This window comes from Octopus bimaculoides, chromosome 27 (genome assembly GCF_046866305.1).
Source record: "Octopus bimaculoides isolate indiv1 chromosome 27, ASM4686630v1, whole genome shotgun sequence".
NCBI classification, from domain to species: domain Eukaryota; kingdom Metazoa; phylum Mollusca; class Cephalopoda; order Octopoda; family Octopodidae; genus Octopus; species Octopus bimaculoides.
Window position 1 is genome coordinate 17,195,890 of NC_142954.1, and position 23,701 is coordinate 17,219,590.

At 39.2% G+C, this 23,701-nt stretch overlaps 1 long non-coding RNA gene across 2 annotated transcripts in view; it reads left to right on the forward strand.

Moving 5' to 3' along the window:
• Window positions 1–23,701, forward strand: part of LOC149130868 (uncharacterized) — a 130,293-nt gene that overhangs the window by 79,030 nt on the left and 27,562 nt on the right. The window contains exons 1-2 of one of the 2 annotated variants that reach the window (XR_016238611.1): window positions 11,265–11,444; window positions 12,226–12,294. This is a non-coding gene — a long non-coding RNA (uncharacterized LOC149130868). Of the gene's footprint in view, window positions 1–11,264; window positions 11,445–12,225; window positions 12,295–23,701 lie in introns of those variants that run through there. The other variant, XR_016238612.1, reaches the window with a different exon arrangement.

Genomic DNA, 23,701 nt, shown 5'->3' on the forward strand with positions numbered 1-23,701 from the left:
CTTTTAAGAAAGTTATCCCCTGCCGAACACGAAAAATACTGTAATTATATTCTGCCGAAGAAACCAGGTGAGATTTGTTTCGATGAAACAATTAAATTGTTATCTAGAATTTTCTGTGAAAAAAGTTCCCTGTTCAATACTCGTTCGCAGTATCTAAATTTAATTTAAAAAGATGGTGAAAATTTCCTCACCTATGCAGAGAGTGTGAAAAATTCAAATGAAATGAATTGACCACGGATTTGTTCAAATGTCTACTTTTTGCTCAAGGGCTAACAGCAAGAAAAGATGCTGATATAAATTAACTCCACAGGCAGTGGCTGAAGAATGCGAGAGGCTTATAAATTTAAGACATGATGCGGATAAAACTGAAGAAAAAGATTGCTCTCAGATACATGCGTGTTGTCCTGAAACGGATAAGAAAAAAGAAAAACGAGCGCCAAGATTAAATCCGCACTATGGGTGTGGAGGTTTACATTTTAAAAGTAATTGTCCTTTTAAAAATCGTAAATGTTTTGAGTGTGGAAAAATCGGATATAAAAGCTCACATTGTATAGCGAAACAAAAAAAAAAAAGGGTAAAAAAAAGATTTTTCTAGAAAGAATGTATTGTTAACAGAAATATTAAGCGAGCTGGCAGAATCGTTAGAATGCCGGGCGAAATGCTTAGCAGTATTTCGTTTACCGCTACGTTCTGAGTTCAAATTCCGCCGAGGTCAACTTTGCCTTTCATCCTTTCGGGGTCGATAAATTAAGTACCAGTTACGCACTGGGGTCGATGTAATCGACTTAATCCCTTGTTTGTCCCCTCTATGTTTAGACCCTTGTGGGCAGTAAAGAAATAAGAAATACTAAGCGAGGCTCAGAAAAGAAAAATTTGTGTCCATAAAAATTAATAATGTGACTATCAAGTTACAATTGAATACAGGCATGATAATTAATACAAATTCATGGAGAAAAATAAGGAAATCTAGATTAGAGGAAACTTCGAAAATTGCACGAGGTGTTTCAGGAAAAAAATTGCCTTTTATGAGCAAAATGATAAGTGATGTTACATTTCGTGGAAAAACCTCGAAAGCCAAAGTTTTTGTGTTGAAAAATACAAATCTATTTGGAACAGACTGGATGGAACTATTTAATTTGTGGGCCTTTTCCAAGAATAGTTTTTGTAAAAATACGAATAGTTCTTCTGCCAGCACAAATAAGGCGTAAGAGGATTTTAAAAAAAGAATTAAAAAAATTTTTCCTGATTTTTTTTCTGATGAATTGGGTCTTTGCATCAAAAAAAGTGAGTTTCAAGTGAAAGAAAACGCTATACCGGGATTTAAACCAAAACGAACGGTACCTTAGGCAGCGTTGAAACAAATCAACGAAGAATTAGACAGGCTTGAAAAGCTTAGCGTTATTGAAAAAATTGATTTTACTCAAAATGGGCGTCCCCAACAGTTAATATCAAGAAAAAAAATAACAAAATCCGAGTATGCGCTAATTTTTCAACAGGATTAAACGAATGTTTGATGCCATATAACTACCCGTTACCAAGTCCGGAAGAAATTTTCGCGAAGTTGAATAAAGGAAAATTTTTTTCAAAGTTGGATCTATCTGAAGTATATTTGCAGGTAAAAGTCGATGAGGAATGTTACAAATTATTGACAATAAACACCCATAAAGGGTTGTATGAGTTTAATCGACTCCCCTTTGGTATAAAGGTAGCACCTGGCATTTTCCAACAAATTATGGATGTTATGTTCGCAGCTTACCTTGACGACATACTCATAAAATGTGAATCTCGGGATCAGCATGCTGAGCATGTTAAAAAGGTTTTCGAAAGAATAAAAGATTATGAGTTTAAGCTCAGCGAAGAGAAGTGCGAATTTTTATGCCAAGAATAAAATATCTAGAGCAGGTTGGTATGGTACTTCTTGGAGAAGATTGGTCTGGAACCGAGGAAACTGAAGAATGACACCAAGGGGACAGGCTTAGCATCTGGAACCAGCTCAGCATGGCTAAGGCTGACTAAAAACCACAGGTGGAACCATTTTACAGGTGAAGACAAATTCAAGCATAGCTGCCCCAGGATACTATGAAGACGACTTGGTCGACGAGGCACTTGTCAAAGAATGGCACATTGCCTCATTCCCTTTTGAAGCCAGCTGCTGCAGTTTTCTAGCGAGATTGGTGTGGTATTCCCCGCAGAAGACGGGTCTGGAACCGAGACACTTGAAGAAATCTATCAATGAGACAGGCTTAGCAGCTGGAACCAGACCAACGTGGCTAAGGTTGACCAGAGACCGTAGGTGGTAGCCTTCTGCAGGTTTAGACTAATTCAGCCCTCATTGTCCCAGTGAAGTGGACAAGCTAAGGGGCAAAATACTTTGTGACCCTGAGATGGTCCTACTGATGGTCCGGAAGAGTTTCTGACATTACAATGGGTCCAGAAAAAGAGATTGCAATAAATCTGAGTAACTCCTGCAGTTTCTGCCGGGGGCAAAGCATCTCCGATGTTTATTCCATCAACAGAAGTAGTAGAAGTGGTGGTGGCGGTGGTGGAAGCAATAGTAATTGTTGTTCCAGTTAATAGACCTTCACAAAGTGTATTAATTGCGAAAAAAAAGAGAGGCGGTGATCAACTGCGTCGCCAACATTAATATCAACATCGTCGACATTTTAACTTGCTATAGGGTAACAACAACAACAGCAACAACAACAACAAGCCTGGAGGGGGAAAGAGAGAACGTAAGGAGCGTCAAATCTAGGTTTCCCATGCGATGATGATGATGACGATGATGATGATGGTGGTGGTGGTGGTGGTAGTGGTTGTGGTGGTGGTGGTGGTTGTGGTGGTGGTGATGATGATGATGATGATGGTGGTGGTAGTGGTGGTGGTTGTGGTGGTGGTGATGATGGTGATGATGATGATGGTGGTGATGATGGTGGTGGTGGTAGTGGTGGTTGTGGTGGTGGTGATGATGGTGGTGATGCGGGTGAATATAAGGATGATAGTGAGGGTAATGGCGATGATGATTATGATGATTGTCATCATCTTCATACTGATGATGATGGTGATGATCATGTTGATAATAACAACGATGATGACGATGACGATGTTGCTGTGATTATGATACTGGTGGTGGTGGTGGTGGTGGTGGTGACGATGCTGGTGGTAATAACAATGATGATGATGACATTGATGACAGACGCTAAAATCATTGAAAGAAGGAAAGAGTTATTAGAATCTCAGAGTATTAGAATCTGACAGAGTACTAACTACAGAAATGAAAACGAAAATTGAGAGGGAGTACATCTGAAGGGCGAGGAAGTCAAAGCTAAATGGTTCGAGTCTCGTGAAGGCTGTAAATACTTGGGTAGTATCATTACTTAGATACTCAGCATCTTTTGTAGATTGGACAAAAACTGAATTAGCAAAGATAGACAGAAGAACTACGAAGGAATTCAATATGATTGGAGGACTCCACCCAAGGACAGGAGTAGCAAAATTATACCTACCTAGAAAGGAAGGTGGAAGAGGGTTAATATCTGTAGAAGACTGTGGAGTTAGCTAGGGTAGATATAGACTCCTATGTAGGTAATAGTGAAGAAAGTTTATTAAAAGTTGCTAGAGTCTCAGCAAAACATAGGGAAACCAAAACACCAAACGAGCTTAAAAACCAGAAAAAAGAATAGAAATTATGATTGGCAGGAAAAGGCGTTACATGGTAGATTCCGAAAGATAGTTGCAGCAAATGGTTGTAGTGGGACATGGTTATGGCTGCAGAAAGGAAAGCTGAAGAGAGAGACAGAAAATTTGCTAGAAGCTGCACAAGATCAAGCATTAAGGACTAATTTGATAAAAGCCAAAATAGACAAATACCAAGTAGATTCCCAATGTAGCTTGTGCAAATCGAAAGAGGAAAGCGTCACTCACATAGTAGGTGGATGTAGCATGCTTACACAGAAAGAAAACAAGAAAAAACATGACAATCTAGGGGGAGGAATCCACTGGGAGCTTTGTAGAAAGCTAGGATTTGAACATATTACTCTTTTACTCTTTTACTTGTTACAGCCTTTTGACTGTGGCCATGCTGGAGCACCACCTTTAGTCGAGAAAATTGACCCCAGGACTTATTCTTTGGAAGCCTAGTACTTATTCTATCGGTCTCTTTTGCCGAACCGCTAAGTTACGGGGACGTAAACACACCAGCATCGGTTGTCAAGCGATGTTGGGAGGACAAACACAGACATACAAACACAGACATACAAACACATACACATACATATATACACATATATATACGATGGGCTTCTTTCAGTTTCCGTCTACCAAATCCACTCACAAGGCTTTGGTCGGCCCGAGGCTATAGTAGAAGACACTTGCCCAAGATGCCACGCAGTGGGACTGAACCCGGAACCATGTGGTTGGTAAGCAAGCTACTTAACACACAGCCACTCCTACGCCTATATTGATAAATGGTATGAATATGAAGCCAGTGAAGTAGTAGAAAGTAAGAAATACAAGATGTTGTGGAACTTTAACATTCAGACTGATAGAGTAATACAAGCTAGAAGGCCTCGGTTAGTAGTAGTAGATAAAGAGAATAGAAAGTGCCAGATAATTGACTTTACAGTCCCAAATGATGAAAAAATTAATATGAGAAGTATAGAAAAACTAGCAAAGTACCAGGACCTAGCTATTGAATTACAGAGAGTATGGAAAGTGTGGGTAAAATGTATTCCAGTAGTTATGGGTGCATTGGGAACTATCCCTAAAGATCTGAACAGATGGACAGAGGAAATAGGCATAAAACCCAGTTTAGTACAGCTGCAGAAAATTGTTAGTAGGGACAACTAGGATTCTTAGGAGGGTTTTGGTATCTAAAGTTACGTGCTGTAACCCAATTAGAGGGTTCTTGGCATCTAAGGCTACTTGTTGTAGCCCGATGTTAGGATTCTTTTAATTTCCAACAGTCTAATCTATTGAGTGTATAATAATAATAATAATAATAATAATAATAATAATAATAATAATAATAATAATAATGATGATGATGATAATAATATACACCAGGGACATTTAACAGATTACACCGGGGACGTTTAACAAAATGAGAACGATAAATCACTGCTCCGAAATTTATCCAAAAACATCGGAAATAAAGACATCGCATGGAGCCAAAAATAGCTGACAAAGGGTTGGACTATATCCGAGTAAGTAATACTCATTGAAATTTATCTCTATTTTCCAAATGAAATGATGTATTTTAACTGGATATCATCTCCACTGCTCGCACAGCACATGTAAACACGCTTGATACATCAACACCAGACCATCTCCGGCCCCAAACACCATGTACAAAACAAATTACAAATAGATTAAATAATACCGGTATTATTCCACCCAAGAATAACAACCGGGAAGTACGTACTTTAAACTTGTTACACAAAAAGTACGAAAAACTACACGTGCAAAACAATCTGACAACAGAAATGAACGGACCGGTACCCTACGAAAATGATGACCGTCAAAACAAAGGGCCGGACGTTGTTCCTCATGTCCCGCAAATAAAACCAAAACGGCATAAATGGACACGTGAGGAATATATTTCAATCCTACACGCTTATTTTACAGCAGTGCTCTACCCAAAGAACGGCACTACTGGGCACTGCACACATCCTACGCAAAACACTTGCAATACAGTAACCAAAAGAGCATCACAGCAAACCACAGCACATAGCCAAGGCACACAGGGCTGCGCTCGGTAGTGAAGTGAAAGCACGTTATAAAAATAAAACTACTGAATAATAATAATAATAATAATAATAATAATAATAATAATAATAATAATAATGATAATTTCTACTCTCGGTACAAGACCCGAAATTTTTGGGGAGAGGGCCAGTCGATTAGATCGACCCCAGTATGCAACTAGTACTTAATTTATTGACCGCGAAGCGATGAAAGGCAAAGTCGAGCTCGGCGGAATTTGAACTCACAGCGTAGCGATGGGTGAATAATAATAATAATAATAATAATAATAATAATAATAATAATAATAATGGCTTCTGATCTTAACTGATTGGAAGTGCTGTCATGTACATTGTTTTGTCTTGGTATAAAAGGTGGGCTACAGCAAATATTCTGCTCAATATCACAGATTTGCTTGTCAGTTGTCTGACCTTAACCAGTTGAGCATGTCCCTTGGTGGCTGACGATATGTGCATCTCTGATCACGAGCAGATGTAGTGGGGGAGCATCATATCCACGTGTTGAGAGGAATTCTTTGGGGTTTGGATAATTCACCTTTGAAAACACGGGTGTTTCGTTCAACATCCTTAAACAAACCTTATTCAGGAACCTTTTGAACGGGATGGGCTACTCGACCTGACGAAAATTCTAACTGGGCCCCACCTGTGAGGTCATGTGCTGTTTATCTTGATATGAGATCACCATGTCGCGTACATATGGTTGTGATGCATGTGCCTGGTATACCCTTATCAGACGGGTAGTCATGATGGGTATATTGGGTATCGCATATTTTACGCCGGTATCACTTTGATGGTATGCACTGCTCTCTCACTCAATAATAATAATAATAATAATAATAATAATAATAATAATGAGAAGCAGAAGAAGAAGAAGAAGAAGAATCCTTGTACTTTTATCGTTACTCTTCCACCCTATTCTCGTTTTTCTCACCTCTAGCTCTTCCTCATCGCCATCCTTCTCTTCCACCCTTTCCTCCTCCCATCCTCCTCTTCCTCGTCCCCATCTTTCTCCCGATCTTCTTCCTCTCTCTCTCTTCCTCACCATCACCATCATCATCATCACCATCATCATCGTCATCATCATCACCATCATCATAGTCATCATCATCATCATCAACAGATGTAGAACAGAAGCCATGTCTTAGAGAGAAAACCCTTACAGCTGTTCTCAAGTTCCATTCCTGTTTGCCAACAGCGTGAAGAACGAAACATTGCTTTAGAATATGGGGAAACGTTCACACACACAGACACACACTCACACACGCACGCTCACACACACAAACACAAACACACACACACACAAACACACACACGCACTCACACACACACTCACACACACATGTATATTTTGTCTGAGCATAATGAGCACTCACATGCGTATATATATGAATATATGTGTGTGTGCGTGCGTGTGTGTGTGTGTACGTATGTGTGTACGTACATATATATAGATGTAATATATATATATTTTATTTGCGTGCATATATATATATATATATATATATATATATATGTATAATAATAATAATAATAATAATATTAGGGATAAAAATCCAAATTTACAGGGAAAAATTCAATTTAATTTAATTTATCAAAATTAAAATTAAATTAAATTTCACGATATATAATACATGAATATATAGTTTAGAGGAAAAAACCCACAATTATTGAATTCATCCATGAAAATCCACAGTCACATTTAGGAAAATTTAATATTGTGAATTTTCATGGATGAATTCAATAATTGTGGGTTTTTTTCTCTAAATATACACACACATATATATATATATATATATATATATATATATATATATATATATATATATATATATATATATATGTGTGTGTGTGTGTGTGTGTGTATATATATATATATATATATATATATATATATATATATATGTGTGTGTGTGTGTGTGTGTATATGTATATATATATATATATATATATATATATATATATATATATATATATATATATATATATATATATATATATATATTTATATATATATATATATATATATATATATATATATATACATATATATATATATGTATATATATGTATAATATATATACATTCAGAGTGATAGAGGGAGAGTGCATGTATTCAGATGTACTTATACCCGTGTATTCTTACCTACTTCTGTGCATGCCTATATACATACCTACACACACACACACACACACACACACACATGTGAGGGGGGGAGGCAACACTACGCGCTGCCCCTCCCCTCAAAATGACGATATGCTGTATTAACAATAACCCCAACATGTTATGTCAAACATTCCCCTTAAATTTTTTCCACCTATTCCCCACTAAACGTCCCCTCTCCCCACCCTCATTGTTTAGCGAGCCTCTTTTTCTCCTTCGCCGTTTCTTTTTTTCCTTCCTTCCTTTCTTTCATTCATTCTTTCTTTCTCTCTGACTTCCTCGCTCTTTTTCCCCTCCTTCCTACCCGGCGAATTTGTCTCCAACAACTCATCTACAACCGTACACACACATACAACCACACACGCACATACACACACATATACAACCTCACACAACATACACACATACAACCACACACACACACAACCACAAGCAGACATCTGACCATGCAAAAACCACACACACATATATACTGCCACACGCATACATACACACACATACATCCAACCACACATACATACAACCACACATACATATACAACAACACACAACACACACACATCCAACCACACACATACATACAACCACACACACACATATACAACAACATACATACATCCAACCACACACACACACACACACACACACACACATACAACCACACACACACATACAACCACACACACACACACACATACAACCACGCACAGATAAATTTTGGACGAATTCACCTAGAACCAACCAATTTATTGCACCTAAATTCTAACTACAAACCCCTCAACGGCCATATCAACTCCTAAGGGCCGTTACAACCCCCGAGGGCCGCATGGACCCGGAATGAGAATCGCTGGTGTACAGACTCCTTCGTTGAAGGGTTTTATGTGTTTTTACCATATCCATTCTGTATTTTTATGGAGAACTGTATTATTTAATGTGTCCTTACTATGACTGAAGGGTTAGAAAACTCGCGTCTCAATCACGTGGTCTCCAGTTCAATTCCACAGTGTGGCATTGTGGTAAATGTATTTTATCGGTGTCTCTGGACGACCCATACTTTGGATGGAAGGGAAACTGTATGGAAGCCCGGCAGATGATTGTAACTGGAGTTCTAATAGTCCAACCTTGTCCCACTGATTCTGTCTTAGAATTGCGCTAAAAGGTGCCCGTGTCTGTGGAGCAGGGGATTCGATTAACCGAACAGTTGTATCCTTTTCGTTGAAATCGACGAAGATCCATTAGTATTAGGCTTATTTAAGATGGCAGGTTACGGTTTGAGGAACATTTAGCCGTTATTTTTAGCACAGGTCTCTCTCGTTGGTGCCATTTATTGTGTGTGTGTGTGTGTGTGTGTAAGCTTCATTTTCCAAAGATGTTATAAACATACAAACAGAAAGGATTGCGCTCGAAAGAGGTCATATCCGGTAAATACTTCGCTATCTCATACGAAACATGACTGGCAAGGATTGGTCGATATCTAAACACGAATTCCGTTTGCGGTTTCCAACAATTTTGTTATTTGTAATTCATAAACATTAAACACACACACACTCATTCACAGATATACGTATGTATATGCGTGTATATATATATATATATATATATATATATATATATATATATATATATATATGTATAGTCAATTCAAACATGAACAAGCAAGAAAAAAAACAACAACGCGAGGACGTGGAATAAGTAGTGTTATTGGACGCCCAGAAAAAGGAAAGAAAAGAAAGAGGATTTCACGTTTCGAGCGGAGCTCTTCATCAGAAATAAAGAAAAAGTCCAAAGAAGGGAAGACGGAGAAAGAAAATCGCCAACGATACACACGCGGTCACATATTAGAATGACCGGAAGGGAAAGGGTGGAGAAAAAGTTCTTTTCAAAGACGGAGAGTGCAAGAGAAGGAGGTATGTGTGTGTATATGTGGGTATATGCATGCGCGCAAGTCTGTGTGTGTGTAATGATAGCACGTGTGTGCGTGTGTATGTATATGTAGTGTGTGTGATATGTAGTGTGTGTGTGTGTATTTTGTTTGCAGTGTGCGTGTGTACGTGTAGGTATGTGTGTGTACCTGTAGGTATGTGTCTGTGGAATGTATATAAGTATACATATTTGTGATGGTTGTCTGCCCAATGGAAAGCTTGACCACTTCAGTGTATATACGAGTACACGACACTCAGTTCTGGCATGAGATCTTTGGTAGCTTTTCAAACCAGACATACATTTGAAAAGAAGTTCACAAAAATTGCTCTCTAGTTTAGGTACAACTCGAACTGTTTGTGATTTCTGATCTTGAAGATCTTTGAAATGTTTCTTCAGACGTTAAGAATTGCACACCCTGCAGCTTATCTTTCATTGATAAGAGTAAACTAATAGAAATGTTCCATAACACGATGTAACACGATTTTTGTCCTTGGGTAGTAACTCTTATTTCCTATTTGTTTACCCCTAGAAAGAATGAATAATGGCTAACATTTCCTTCAAACTTTGCTTGTGTTACTTTTGTTCAAACCCCAAAGAATCCGTCTCAGCATATGGCTATGCTGCTCCCTCTGCACGTATTGTCAGCCACCAAGGGACATGCTCAACTGGTTATGGCCAAGCAACTGACAAGCAAATCTGTGGTATTGAGCAGAATATTTGCAATAATGATGTTTTTGCTTCTGTAACTCAACGATGAATCTGTCTCAAATGTAATGGAAAATTGGTGACAAAAATTTGAAGGGAATGGTAGTCATTTCCTTTGATTTGTAGATAGAAGCAAATAGGAAATAACACTTAACAAAGACAGAAAATAAATAAATATATAATAATTTTGTTACACAGTGTTATATTTGGAAGTGCTCTGATGTGTGCTCTCGTTTAAGATTTAAGCCCAGCCTCAGAGAAGTAGATGTTGCTACAAAATATACAAGTAGAAAACGTTTCGAGCTCATATTACCTTACTGGTTATTTCTTATTTCCCTCCTAATATATATATATATATATATATATATATATATATATATATATATATATATATATATATATTTATATTTATATAAGGGCATTACTATATAATAACGCCTCACGCCATGAGGGACTCTAAGGTCAGACTACTACCTTAGAGTCCCTCATGGCGTGAGGCGTTATTATATAGTAATGCCCTTATATAAATATAAATATATATTTCGGGAATAAATGATGGATTTTTTCCCTTATGAGGTTTTTTTCACGCTAGCTACTTGATGAATTCTTGTAAAAGAATTCGTCCTATTATTGAATTTAAATATATATATATATATATATATATATATATATATAAGGGAAAGAGAATCCGGATGGGAGAGCTACTTGATAAATTCTTGTAAAAGAATTCGTCCTATTATTGAATTTAAATATATTACCAGAATATATTCAGTGCTGAATTTATTCTGAGTAAGAGGCATATTTACCGAGATGCAATTCGAAATTCCCGCCACTTACATAGGGAAATAGCGATGAACAGTCGTCTATATACTATGCTGGATACATGGTGTTCGTTTGGTATGTTGATTCACTGTTTATTTCTATTTTTCTGGACCATATTATACTGACGAGTAGAAGTTGTATAATACTACAATAACTACGAAATCATGATCTATAATTTAGTTCGTTTTTGAGGGGTTGGCTTTGAGAGTTGCATTTCCTCGCATTCGGTAAAAATGTGCTTTTTTTTATAGTAGTCTGACCTTAGAGTACCTCATGGCGTGAGGCATTATTGTATAGTAATGCCCTTATATAAATATATATATATATTTCGGGAATAAATGATGGATTTTTTCCCTTATGAGGTTTTTTTCACGCTCGCTACCTGATAAATTCTTGTAAAAGAATTCGTCCTATTATTGAATTTAAATATATATATAGTGAGAGAGAGAGGGGGGGTTATGAGCGAAAGTGGTGTCAATTAGACCCAGAGGTTTCAGGTAATGCTGAGTAAGCGCTGTGGATAAACCATAGTTAAGCTCTAGGTTCGGTGATTATGCGAATAAGGGGTCCAACGTAGGTCATATATCAGCGTGTGTATATAAGGATTTCGTAATGAGATAAAGAACCAAGGCTGTGTATAATATAGAACATTAAAAATAGACGGTCTTACAGCTATATTATACACACCCTTGGTTGTTTATCTCATTACGAAATCTTTATATATATATATATATATATATATATATATATATATATATATAACTAGCTGAGGTACCCGGCAAAAAATTACCGTTAATAAGATGTCTGTTTATAGCCATGAAACATTTTTCAAAAATTAAAAATCTATATTTTACAGATAGGACCAATTTGACGAAAAATGAGCAGAGTCTGGTAGCGAACCCGTGTCGTCGTCATTTTTGTGCAGGTACGTAAAATGGCAAAATTTTACGCTTTGGGGCAGATTTCGTCAAATTGATGTCACGAAGGATAGTGCGCAAAATGCCTAAATTTTGCTTGAGAAATAAAACGGTCTCACCTAATCAAAATCTGAAACGCTGCGGAATTAAAACAACGAATTGAAATAATAAGTTTTAGCAAATCAATTCGTATTAGAATGAAGAATTAACAAATGCTAGATAGATCACCGTTAATAAGTTGCCTGTTTAAACCCATGAAACATTTTCCTTCAAGTTGATGTTTCGATGGCTAGTGTGAGAAATGCCGAAATTTTACGATTTTTGAAAAATCGATGCTGATTAAAAATCGATTTTTTAAAATTCCAAGTGCGTAAGTGACTGCATGGACATAAGCCCCACACATGTGTCAAGTTTCATCAAGGGCTGTTGGAGAGTATCGGACGAGTAAAAGTAACAAATTCACAAACACAAACTTGCCATTTATTATTATTATCATTATTATTATTATTATTATTATTATTATTATTATTATTATTATTGTTGTTGTTGTTGTTGTTGTTGTTGTTGTTGTTGTTGTTATTATCATTAATATTATTACCATCATATATGTCTGTATGGGTTAGAGGTAACGCAGCCATCTAAGGAATGATGTGGAAAACTTGGCAGATTGGGCAACCCCTTGGTAGAAACAGCTGTAAGAGCTTAGTATTTGTTCACTCATTTATTCTTATTCATTTTTTTTGTTTGTCTATTTATTTACTTGTTTATTTGCTTATTTCATTTGTTTATTTTGATTACTTATACATATGATTGTAATCAATTAATAAACAGATATAAACGAATGTTTACAGGGTGATATTTGTCGATTGATTATCCTCTCTATTTTCTTATTTGCCTTATATATGTATGTATATATATATATATGTATATATATAATGGACGCTCCCGTCGGTTTCGACGTATGAGGCTCCGACAGCGTACTCTTTCTTTATCAGTCACTAGCAGTATAGCCCGGCTTTGCCCGGGATTAAGTTGGGATTATTAAGTTAATCGAGTTCTTTATTTCAAACCAAACTAAGTAACATGACGTCAAATTTGGGCAGAATCAGTGTTGCAACTGGAGCGCATGGGTTGGGAGTTTGATCGGCAGAGGTGATCAGATTACACATGCCAGCCCTTTGAAAACACCACCGCCATCATCTAACCCTTCTTTGCCCATGGGTTAGGAACCCTTCCAGCAAGGAAAATAGAATGACCAAAAGGGCTCCCGATTCTCTGTGTCAGAAGCGGTTATGTGCAGATCACAACTAAGTCTTAAGTATATATATATATATATATATATATATATATATATATATATATATATATATACACATATATATATATATACATATATATATATATGTGTGTGTGTGTGTGTGTGTTACGTAAGTAAAACGTTAATGTTTGAAACTTTAGCAGTCCATAGATAATTCTTTATTCTGTATATTTCTCATTTTGTCCTGTTCTGGCGTTTTGCGATATTTTTCTAGAGAACATTATTTTTCTTTGTGGTTGGGTCGTTGATGACCTCTTTCTAGCATACTGGATGTCCACCTAGTGGTCATCCTTATATACGTGTAATACAGTTTTTTCTGAGTTTTCAGATTTTTTATATGCTATGCCACTTGGTTTTAAATTGAATTAACGTTCAATTTATCACCCTATATATATATATATATATATATATATATATATATATATATATATATATATATATATTTATATATGTATATATATATATATATATATATATATATATATATATATATATATATATTTATATATGTATATATATATATATATTTATATATGTATATATATATATATATATATATATATATATATATATATATATATATATATATATATAAGCAACACACACATACACACACGCACGTACGTACACCAATTGCATACATATTTTTTGTACGCATACATGTTCGTATGTGTGTTGCCCGTATATCAACAAAACACTTTTTCCTCGATGGAAAAAAAAAGTCTTAAAAACGTGCGCGTCGCTAGAAGGGGACTTAACTCCAGTCTTTTTGTAAACAATCGTAGCTTTCTCCGACTGGAAAATTGTTAAAAGTTATGGTTGAAAATCGATTTTTACAGCTATGCGCGGGTGCCTCTGAGAGAAAAAGTTGACGAAAATGCAGCTAGGGTCATGACGAATGTTCTCCTAAAATTGGAGCGACATGCGTGCTAATTTGTGGACGTGCATAAACTATATTCACGTACACACACACACACACACACACACACACACACACACACACACACACACACACATCTGGCCTTATATATATACAGATAATGCTTATGTCGAATGTGACATATAAGTTTCGCCAACGATTTGTCTGAGGGTTACATGTCGGTGTAGGTGGTATATTTACAGCCGCTTTTCTCCTTTGCCTTGCATCCTGAAGCCTGTTAACGCTGGTTGTAACAAAGTTTTTAATACGACTTTTTACACAACGATCTCCATTTTGCTCGAACCATGGCTGTTCGTTCAAAGGTGTTGGGAGTTATCTTCATCTCTAAGAGATTACTCTTCAGCTTGTCCTTATATCTGAGCCATGGTCGACCAACATTCCTGCGCCCACTCTTCAAGCTGGTTGGATTTGGGTATTCTTTCGTCACTCATTCTGACGACATGGTAAGCCCAGCGCAATTATGGTTGTATAAGGAAGCTCTTATACAATCTTACACTTGCTAAACAAGTTGGCATCAGAAACTTTGTCTTTTGGTGAATAACCGCAGATTCTCCTCAGACAGTCTTTGCGGAAGATGTCTAGTTGGTTACTGTGTCGTCTTAAGGGTATCCACGATTCTAAACCATACAAGAGTGTAGTAAGAATGGCAGCTTTATAGACCTGTACTTTGGTGTCAAGTTTGATGCCCTTTTCATTTCATAGGCGATGACGGAGTTTGTGAAATGCGTTGGTTGCCTTTGCAAGACAGTTGACGATTTCATCATCAAGGGAAGCGCTCAAATTCACTTTGCTACCAACATATGGAAATGACGTCACATAATTTAGGCTTTTCCCATCAACCTGTATAGGAGTAACAAGAAAATTATGAACCGGTGGCCTCTGCTTGACATCTCGAATTTGTTTAAGTGTAGGGCAAGGTTGGTGGATTGCTTTCGTTATCTTTATGCTGATGGTCAAACCAAAGGTTTTACATGCAGAAAACCGGTCTAGAAATTCCTGAGACCAGTGTCTGTCCTTAGGACATCAACATATGTCATCTTCGGTTTCCCTCTTCAAGTTTGTCCGTATAGGGGCTCCCACAGGAGCACTGAGTGCAGTATCAGCTCTGAATGACGGTGAGCATGTCCAGTTAATCTCAGTCCCTGCTGTGTTATTTTCGAGCTAACTTTCGGGATACTTTCATACAGCTCTGAGTTTTTCATCCTCAGTATTCTCCTGTAGTACCTATCTGCCACCTGAGTAAGTTTCTTGGTCAGTGTCCAAGTCTCAGACCCATACAACAGCAGAGACTCCACTGCAGCAACGAAGAGACGGATTTTCAGGTCCTTACAAAGGTCCGACTTCCATACAGATCTCAAACTATGGCATGCTGCTCAGGCTTTGCTCTTCCTCTCAACTATATCACCCTCTGTGTTCCCAATCTTTGCTCCCAGATACAGGAAGTCCTCAACCAACTCTAGTGGCTTCCCATCTACATTTATAATCTTCTCTGGCTTCTTAATGTTCTCCACCAGATACTTCGTCTTAATTTCACTCATTTTCAGCCTCACATTCATTGACATAGTCTCCACCTCCTGCATCAACTCCTCCGTCTCCCTCACTGTGTTTGTCACCAGAACTATGTCATCAGAAAATTCAGCATCTGATATCTTTTTAGCCTTAACCCTCCTGCTCTGAGCCGGCGTTACAGTTAAGCCAGAATCCTGGTGTTTTTCCAACGCAAGGCGCATGCAATCATCCACCACGATGATAAAAAGTTAGGGAGTCAATGTATCTCTCAGAGGGAGAGAGAAACATTACATCAAATATAAAATGCAGAGCAATCTTCAGCTGCACAAAGATATAAAAATTTAATGAAATTACATTTAAACAGAAGGACATATTTATATATATATATACTTTATCTAAAAGCAGCAGAAATATTGTTATATTTCTGCTGCTTTTAAATAAAGCATATTACTCTACCTCTGGTATTTGAGTACTCTTTTTTTCCACCTTGTTGCACATTTTATGTGCTTACTCCGGTATATATATATATATATATATATATATATATATATATATATATATATGTTTTGTCCGTTTCTTGTATCACCTAACTGTCTTGATGTTTTGCGTTATTGTCCCATTCTGTATGATATATATATATATATATATATATATATATGTGTGTGTGTGTGTGTGTGTGTGTGTGTGCGTGCGTGTGTGTGTGTGTATATATACTTACCTATACACACATACAGGTATCTGTGTATATCGTCTCAATGCAGATACACACATGTATATATGTATGGATATTGTATGTGTGTATGTATATGTGTATGTAGTATGTATATATGTATATGTGTGTGTTTGTGTGCGTGTGTGTGTGTGTGTTGATGGACATACAGACACACACAACTTGATATAAATTATTCTCACAATAACGTAATCTACCAAATTCTCTGATATTCCAATATTTCGTTATTTCAAAAACCTTCCAAACCATTTCATTATTCAATATTCTTTTATCCCATATCAACCGTTTCTATATTCCTTTCGTTAGAGTTTAATCTTCCATCATTTGGCACCAGGTGGAGACAGGAACGTTGCCACAATTTCGGGTTTTCGTTGTCGTTGTTGTTGTTGTTGCTGTAGCTTTTGTTGTTGATAAAGCTGTTGTTGTTGTTGTTGTTGTTGTTGCTGATATACTTGCTGGTTATTGCTCAGTGGGTTGTTGTTGATGATGATGATGATGATGATGATGATGATGATGATGATAATGGTTGTATTGTTGGTGGTAACGTGACAATACCTCCACCACCACCACCACCACCACCACCACCACCATCGTCGCAACAACCACTGCCATGACCATCACCATTTCCATTTCTATCACCGCCATTACCCCCACCCCCACCCCCACCCCACCCCCACCACCACCACCACCACCGCCACCACCACCACAACTGTTGGTCTGAAACAAGTTCACATTGTGAACACTCAAATAAATACGTGACTGATAAGGACGGTGTGGCGGCAGTGGTGGTGGTGGTGGTTGTGGTGGTGGTGGTGGTGGTGGTGGCGGTGGTGGTGGTGGTGGTTGTGGTGGTGGTGGTGGTGGTGGTGGTGGTGGTGGTGGTGGTGGTTGTGGTGGCGGCAGTGGTGGTGGTGGTAGTGGTGGTAGTAGTGATGATGGTGGTGGTGGTGGTGGTGATGAGGTTGGTAGTCGTGGCGTCGTGGATGGTGATTGTGACGATGATGATGATGATGATGGTGGTGGTGGTGGTGGCACCGGCGGTGACGGTGGTTAGGCTGGTGGTTCTGGCGGTGGTGATGATAGTGGTGATGATGATGATGGTGACAGTATGGTGGAGGTACAGTGGCGGCGGATAGTGGCAGCGGCGCCGGAGCAGTGGCAGCGGCGGCGGCATTTATGGTATTGGAGATGATGATGATGATAACGATAGTTATAGAAATAGTAGCGGCGGTGGCGATGGAGTGGATGGTGGTGGTGGTGGTGGTAGGAGGGTGTTGGTGGTGGTGGTGATGACAATGCTAGACAATGTCATCGTTATTCATTCATTCAGCTCCCGTGATTTCCAGCCTCCCTTTACAATTAACGGCATGTCACATGATAAAGGGGTCCTTTTTAACAAGCTTTAAACACCCTATATCTCATTGTCCCAAATAGCTATCATCTTCCCCTTCTCTCTCCCTCCCTCTCTCTCTCTCTCCCTTCTTTCTGTACCCTCTCTCTCTCTCTCTTTGTCTCATTTCCTCTCTTTCTATCTCCCATTTTGTGTACCCTTCTTTTTTTTCCTTTATCTCTCCCTTCTTTCGTTCTCTCACCCTCTCTCTCTCACCTCCTCTCTCATCCTTTCTCTCTCTCCCACCCTCTCTCTCTCATCCTTTCTCTCTCTCACTCTCTCTTTCTGTCTCACCTACTCTTTCTCCCTCTCTCTCACCCTCTCTCTCACCCTCTCTCTCACCCTCTCTCTCTCACCCTCTCTCTCTCACCCTCTCTCTCTCATCCTTTCTCTCTCTCTCTCATCTTTTCTCTCTCTCTCTCTCACCCTGTGGCTATTTTAACAACCTTCCCAAATTAAACAAACCCCTTAAAATTTCACACCTCTCCCCTTCACACCCCTTCACTCCCCTTCTACTTCCAAGCTGATCTATCTTCGCAAGCATTCAAACCTCTCCTCCTGCTATGTGTGCGTCTGTATCTCATTCGACTGCGGCCATGCTGGGGCACCGCCTCGAAGAATTTTCTGTTGAAGGGCGGAGAGCAACAGGATTGAACCTGCAACTATTTGCCCACAAAGCTAGCATCTTAACCACAACAGCCATGCGTGGGCCCAGCTGGCTTCTATCCATTAGCTTTTTGCTCCTTTCAGGCATTGGGCTGCGGCCATGCTGGTGCACTGCCTTGAGGAACTTTTAGTCAAACCAAGCGACCCCAGTAATTATTTTCTTATGAAGTCTGGTGCTTACTCTATCGATCCTTTTTGTCAAACCGCTAACTTACAGGAACGTAAACACCGGTTGTCAAGCGGTAGTGGGGGACAGATAGACAGGCAAACAGACAGACACACACACACACAAACACACGCAAACCCACATGAGTGTGTGTGTGTGTGAAACAGACCAGTGGAATAAGTACAAGGATTTTAAAAAGAATGTTGAGGTCGATTTGTTCGACAAAGCCCTTCAAGGCAGTGCCCCAACATGGCCGCAGTCCAATTACCGAAACAAGTGAAAGGATATATATATATACTACATACACACACATATATATACATATATGTATGTATGAATATATATACACATATGTATGTATATTAACTACAAAGTTAGTTTTTGTATGTGGCAGATGTTCAGGTGCAATAAACACTGTAAACAAACAGGAAACAACTTCTATCTCATTCCAGGGAGAAAAACTAGAGGTAGTTGATAGCTTCCGCTATCTGGGTGAACAAGTTAGTAGTGGGGTTGGGTGCGCTGAAAGTGTAACCGCTAGAATAAGAATAGCCTCGGCCAAGTTTAGAGAGCTCTTACCTCTGCTGGCGACAAAGGGACTCTCACTCAGGGTAAAAGGCAGACTGTATGACGCATGTGTACGAACAGCCATGCTACATGGCAGTGAAACATGGGCTGTGACTGCTGAGGACATGCGTAAGCTCGCAAGGAATGAAGCCAGTATGCTCCGCTGGATGTGTAATGTAAATGTGCATACCCGTCAGAGTGTAAGTATCTTGAGAGAAAAGCTGAACATAAGAAGCGTCAGTAGTGGTGTGCAAGAGAGACGATTGCGCTGGTTTGGACATGTGGTGAGAATGAATGAGGATAGCTGCGTGAAAAAGTGCCACTCCCTAACAGTTGAGGGAACCCGTGGAAGAGGTAGGCCCAGGAAGACCTGGGCTGAGGTGGTGAGGCAAGACTTTCGAACATTGGGCCTCACCGAGGCGATGACTACTGACCGAGACCTTTGGAAATGTGCTGTGCGTGAGAAGACCCGGCAAGCCAAGTAAGATCGTTGCCAGTGCCCCTGGACTGGCTCTTGTGCGGGTGGCACATAAGATGTACCATCCTGAGCGTGACCGTTGCCAGTACCGCCTGACTGGCCTTGTAGGGTTTTCGAGCGAGATCGTTGCCAGTGCCCCTGGACTGGCTCTTGTGCGGGTGGCACATAAAAGACACCATTTCGAGCGTGGCCGATTTCGTGCGGGTGACACGTAAAAGCACCCACTACACTCTCTGAGTGGTTGGCGTTAGGAAGGGCATCCAGCTGTAGAAACTCTGCCAAATTAGATTGGAGCCTGGTGTAGCCATCCGGTTGCACCAGTCCTCAGTCAAATCGTCCAACCCATGCTAGCATGGAAAGCGGACGTTAAACGATGATGATGATGATGATGTGCAGGCGCGTGTCTGTATGTGTCTGTGTATATATATATATAAATAAAAAAAAAAGCAACACGGATTCTAAAGGTTCTATATATACGGATTTTAATGGTCTCTATATATATATACATACATACATACACACACACACACACTCATATGTACATACATACATGCATACATACATATATATATACATATATATATCATATATATATATATATATATATATATATATATATATATATATATATATATATATACGATAGGCTTCTTTCAGTTTCCGTCAACCAAATCTACTCACAAGGCTATAATAAAAGACACTTGCCCAAGGTGTCACGCAGTGGGACTGAACCCAGAACCACGTGGCTGGGAAGGAAGCTTCTTACCACACAGCCACTCCTGCGCCAAAATGAAATCACTCGTCCGCAATGGGACATGAACTCACGACTCTCATATCAAAAGTCTGATACTGTACCGAATGAGCTATGTTATATATATATTTGGTCACACAGTTTCAAACTGATTTTGCCTGGGAATTTCTTTATGGCAACATGAAGTGTCACTGTGCAATACACGGCCACTGAAAGCTCATCATCAAACAACTGAAAGCTCATCGTCGAACGACAGAGATCCTCCACAACCACAATATATGTGTAAGTCTGTCCCAAGACTACAAGCTCTCTTGACTGGAATTGATCTAAATTTCTCACCGCTTACACGATTGACAATGCAAAAACCTACCAGTTCTACTTCCCTCCATTATTGGACGAACGCGACCCCAGCCCGCCGCGTGTTTAACCTCCAGCAGCGGAAGCAGCTTTTGAGACTGCAACGAGCCATAACTCACAGCCATTTTAATTATCGAAAAGTAACATGGCGACGATATGACAGACGCAGCGTGTATGTATGTGCGCTGGCTTGGTTTGTACTGTGCTGAGCTATGTTGTGTGTTTGTGTTGGTGAGATGGTGTTTGAGAAATAACATTTATAAATAGCATATCTCACTGAAATAATCTACATATTCGAATCCTGTACGCTCTAATATTGATTTTATCAAATAATTCGGGTCATGATATCTGGATATTTAGAGCAGTGAGAAGATATTCTGTTCTATTATTATATCTGCATTTTGTTTCTAAAAGCAATTTTGTGTTTGCTATTGGCAAACTGGCAATGACACACATGCACGAGGAAACCTCACTAGCCAACAATTGGTGGTGGCGATGGGGGTGGGGGTGGATTGGCAGTAATCCTTAAAGTGTTGGACATTGCGGTATTTAGTTTAGTTACTTGGGTAATCTTGGGCATTCAATAATTTGGGCGTTCTTGATTCAAATCCCGACCTGGTCGAATTTGCTCTGGTTCAAGTGACACAGTGTTGGTAAAAATGTACCGGAGTCTTTAGTCATCTGTCAAATCACAACAAGGACCTCAAGACATGATATTTTCCTTAAGATGCGCACTGTGCCCAATAAGACTGCTTTTTGCAAGACATCAATCTTGCATGGGATTTCCAGTTGCCTTAAGAAGTCTTGAAGTTTGAATGGGATTGAACCCAACGCTCCGATCACCATTGGTATCACTTTATACGTTACCCTCCCGCATTCCATACAGTCTTACCATTTCCACTTTCAATTCAGAGTACTTGCTAATTTATGGCTACCTCAAAGGTCTGACAGTATTTGTCTCTCTTACCCAATATGACAATATTTGGCCAGCAGTGTTCGATTACACGATCCATCTGAAAATCATTGTCCCAGAGTATCATTACTTTTCCATCCTCGTGCATAACCTTACATGGTACATGCTCATACCAGTTCTCTGTTACTTCACATTGGTATATTCGGCATAAGAGCCAATGAAGATACGCACACATTTTATCGTGGCAGTGCTTGTATTCTTTTTGTGCAAGGCTCTCACATCTGCTTACCAAATGGGTCGCATTTTCCACATTCTTTCGACAATCTGCATTTCCGAGTGTCAGAAGTTTTATAGAAGTTTTATAGATGTTATACTTCTCTGAATTAGCTGCGAGAGCCTGGTCTTGTGCGGCGATGATCAGGCTTTCGCTGGTACCCTTCAAATCACTTCGCTCAAGCCATGCCCACGATGTTGTATCTTAACGTCGTGTGTATTCCTTTCAAACTGTCCATGCATTCTCATTTCAAGAAGGTCTTCTTTTCTCTTCTCCAAAATTTCAAGATATGTCGGCCAACTCCGCGACTTCTTTCCAGCTTTGCTCTTTCATAACATTCAATAAGCGCCTCGTACTCTTCCTTCGCCCACTTACGCCTGTCTTTGCGCACACCGTGTATGTGATCTGCTGTGACATAACGACCGTCCGAGGCCAGATCACTGCCCCTGATGCGGGCGGTTTCGGACGTGCCGGGCGGGAAACCTTCACCACGATCGGCTATAGCATCATTCCTGCCGTTAATTCTTTCATTGCTGTGTTGCATCATGATTTCATGAGTCGTTCGAGGGGTTCCCAGGAGAGTTGTTATTAAGATCCCATCTCTCTCTCTTCCTCTCTTTATTTGTATATACACGCACGATAGTATGTACATACACACACACACACATATATATATATATAAATAATGTGCTTGCATTGTGTCGCCTCCATAACCACAGTGGTTATCATTACCACAATCGTTCTACCTATAGCGTTTAAAATTATCAATAATAATATTGGACCCGGTACATTGCGGCAGATCTCCGTCACTATTTATCAAATAGCTATTATTATTATTTCAACTGGTTAACCTTTTAACCAATTAACTAATTGATTCTTTGATTAATCGTTCGGTCAGCCCCACCCCCAAGGCTTATCAAAGTCGTTACGTCGCCATTCGCGAACTCATCAATGATTTGCTCTCTCGTTGTGAGTGTTTATTGAGCGAAAACACCTAAAGCTCCACGAGGCTCCGGCAGGGGGATGGTGGCGAACCCTGCTGTACTCTTCCACCACAACTTTCTCTCACTCTTACTTCCTGTTTCTGTTGTGCCTGTAATTCAAAGGGTCAGCCTTGTCACACATTGTGTCACGCTGAATCTCCCCGAGAACTACGTTAAGGGTACACGTGTCTGTGGCGTGCTCAGCCGCTTGCACGTTAATTTCACGAGCAGGCTGTTTCGTTGATTCGATCAACTGGAACCCTTGTCGTCGTAAGCGACGGAGTGCCACATGTTCAAAGGTTTTATGTTCATATTGACAGGTTCTGTTTATAAAACGACAGACAAACAGACCAACAGACAGAAATCAAGCTTA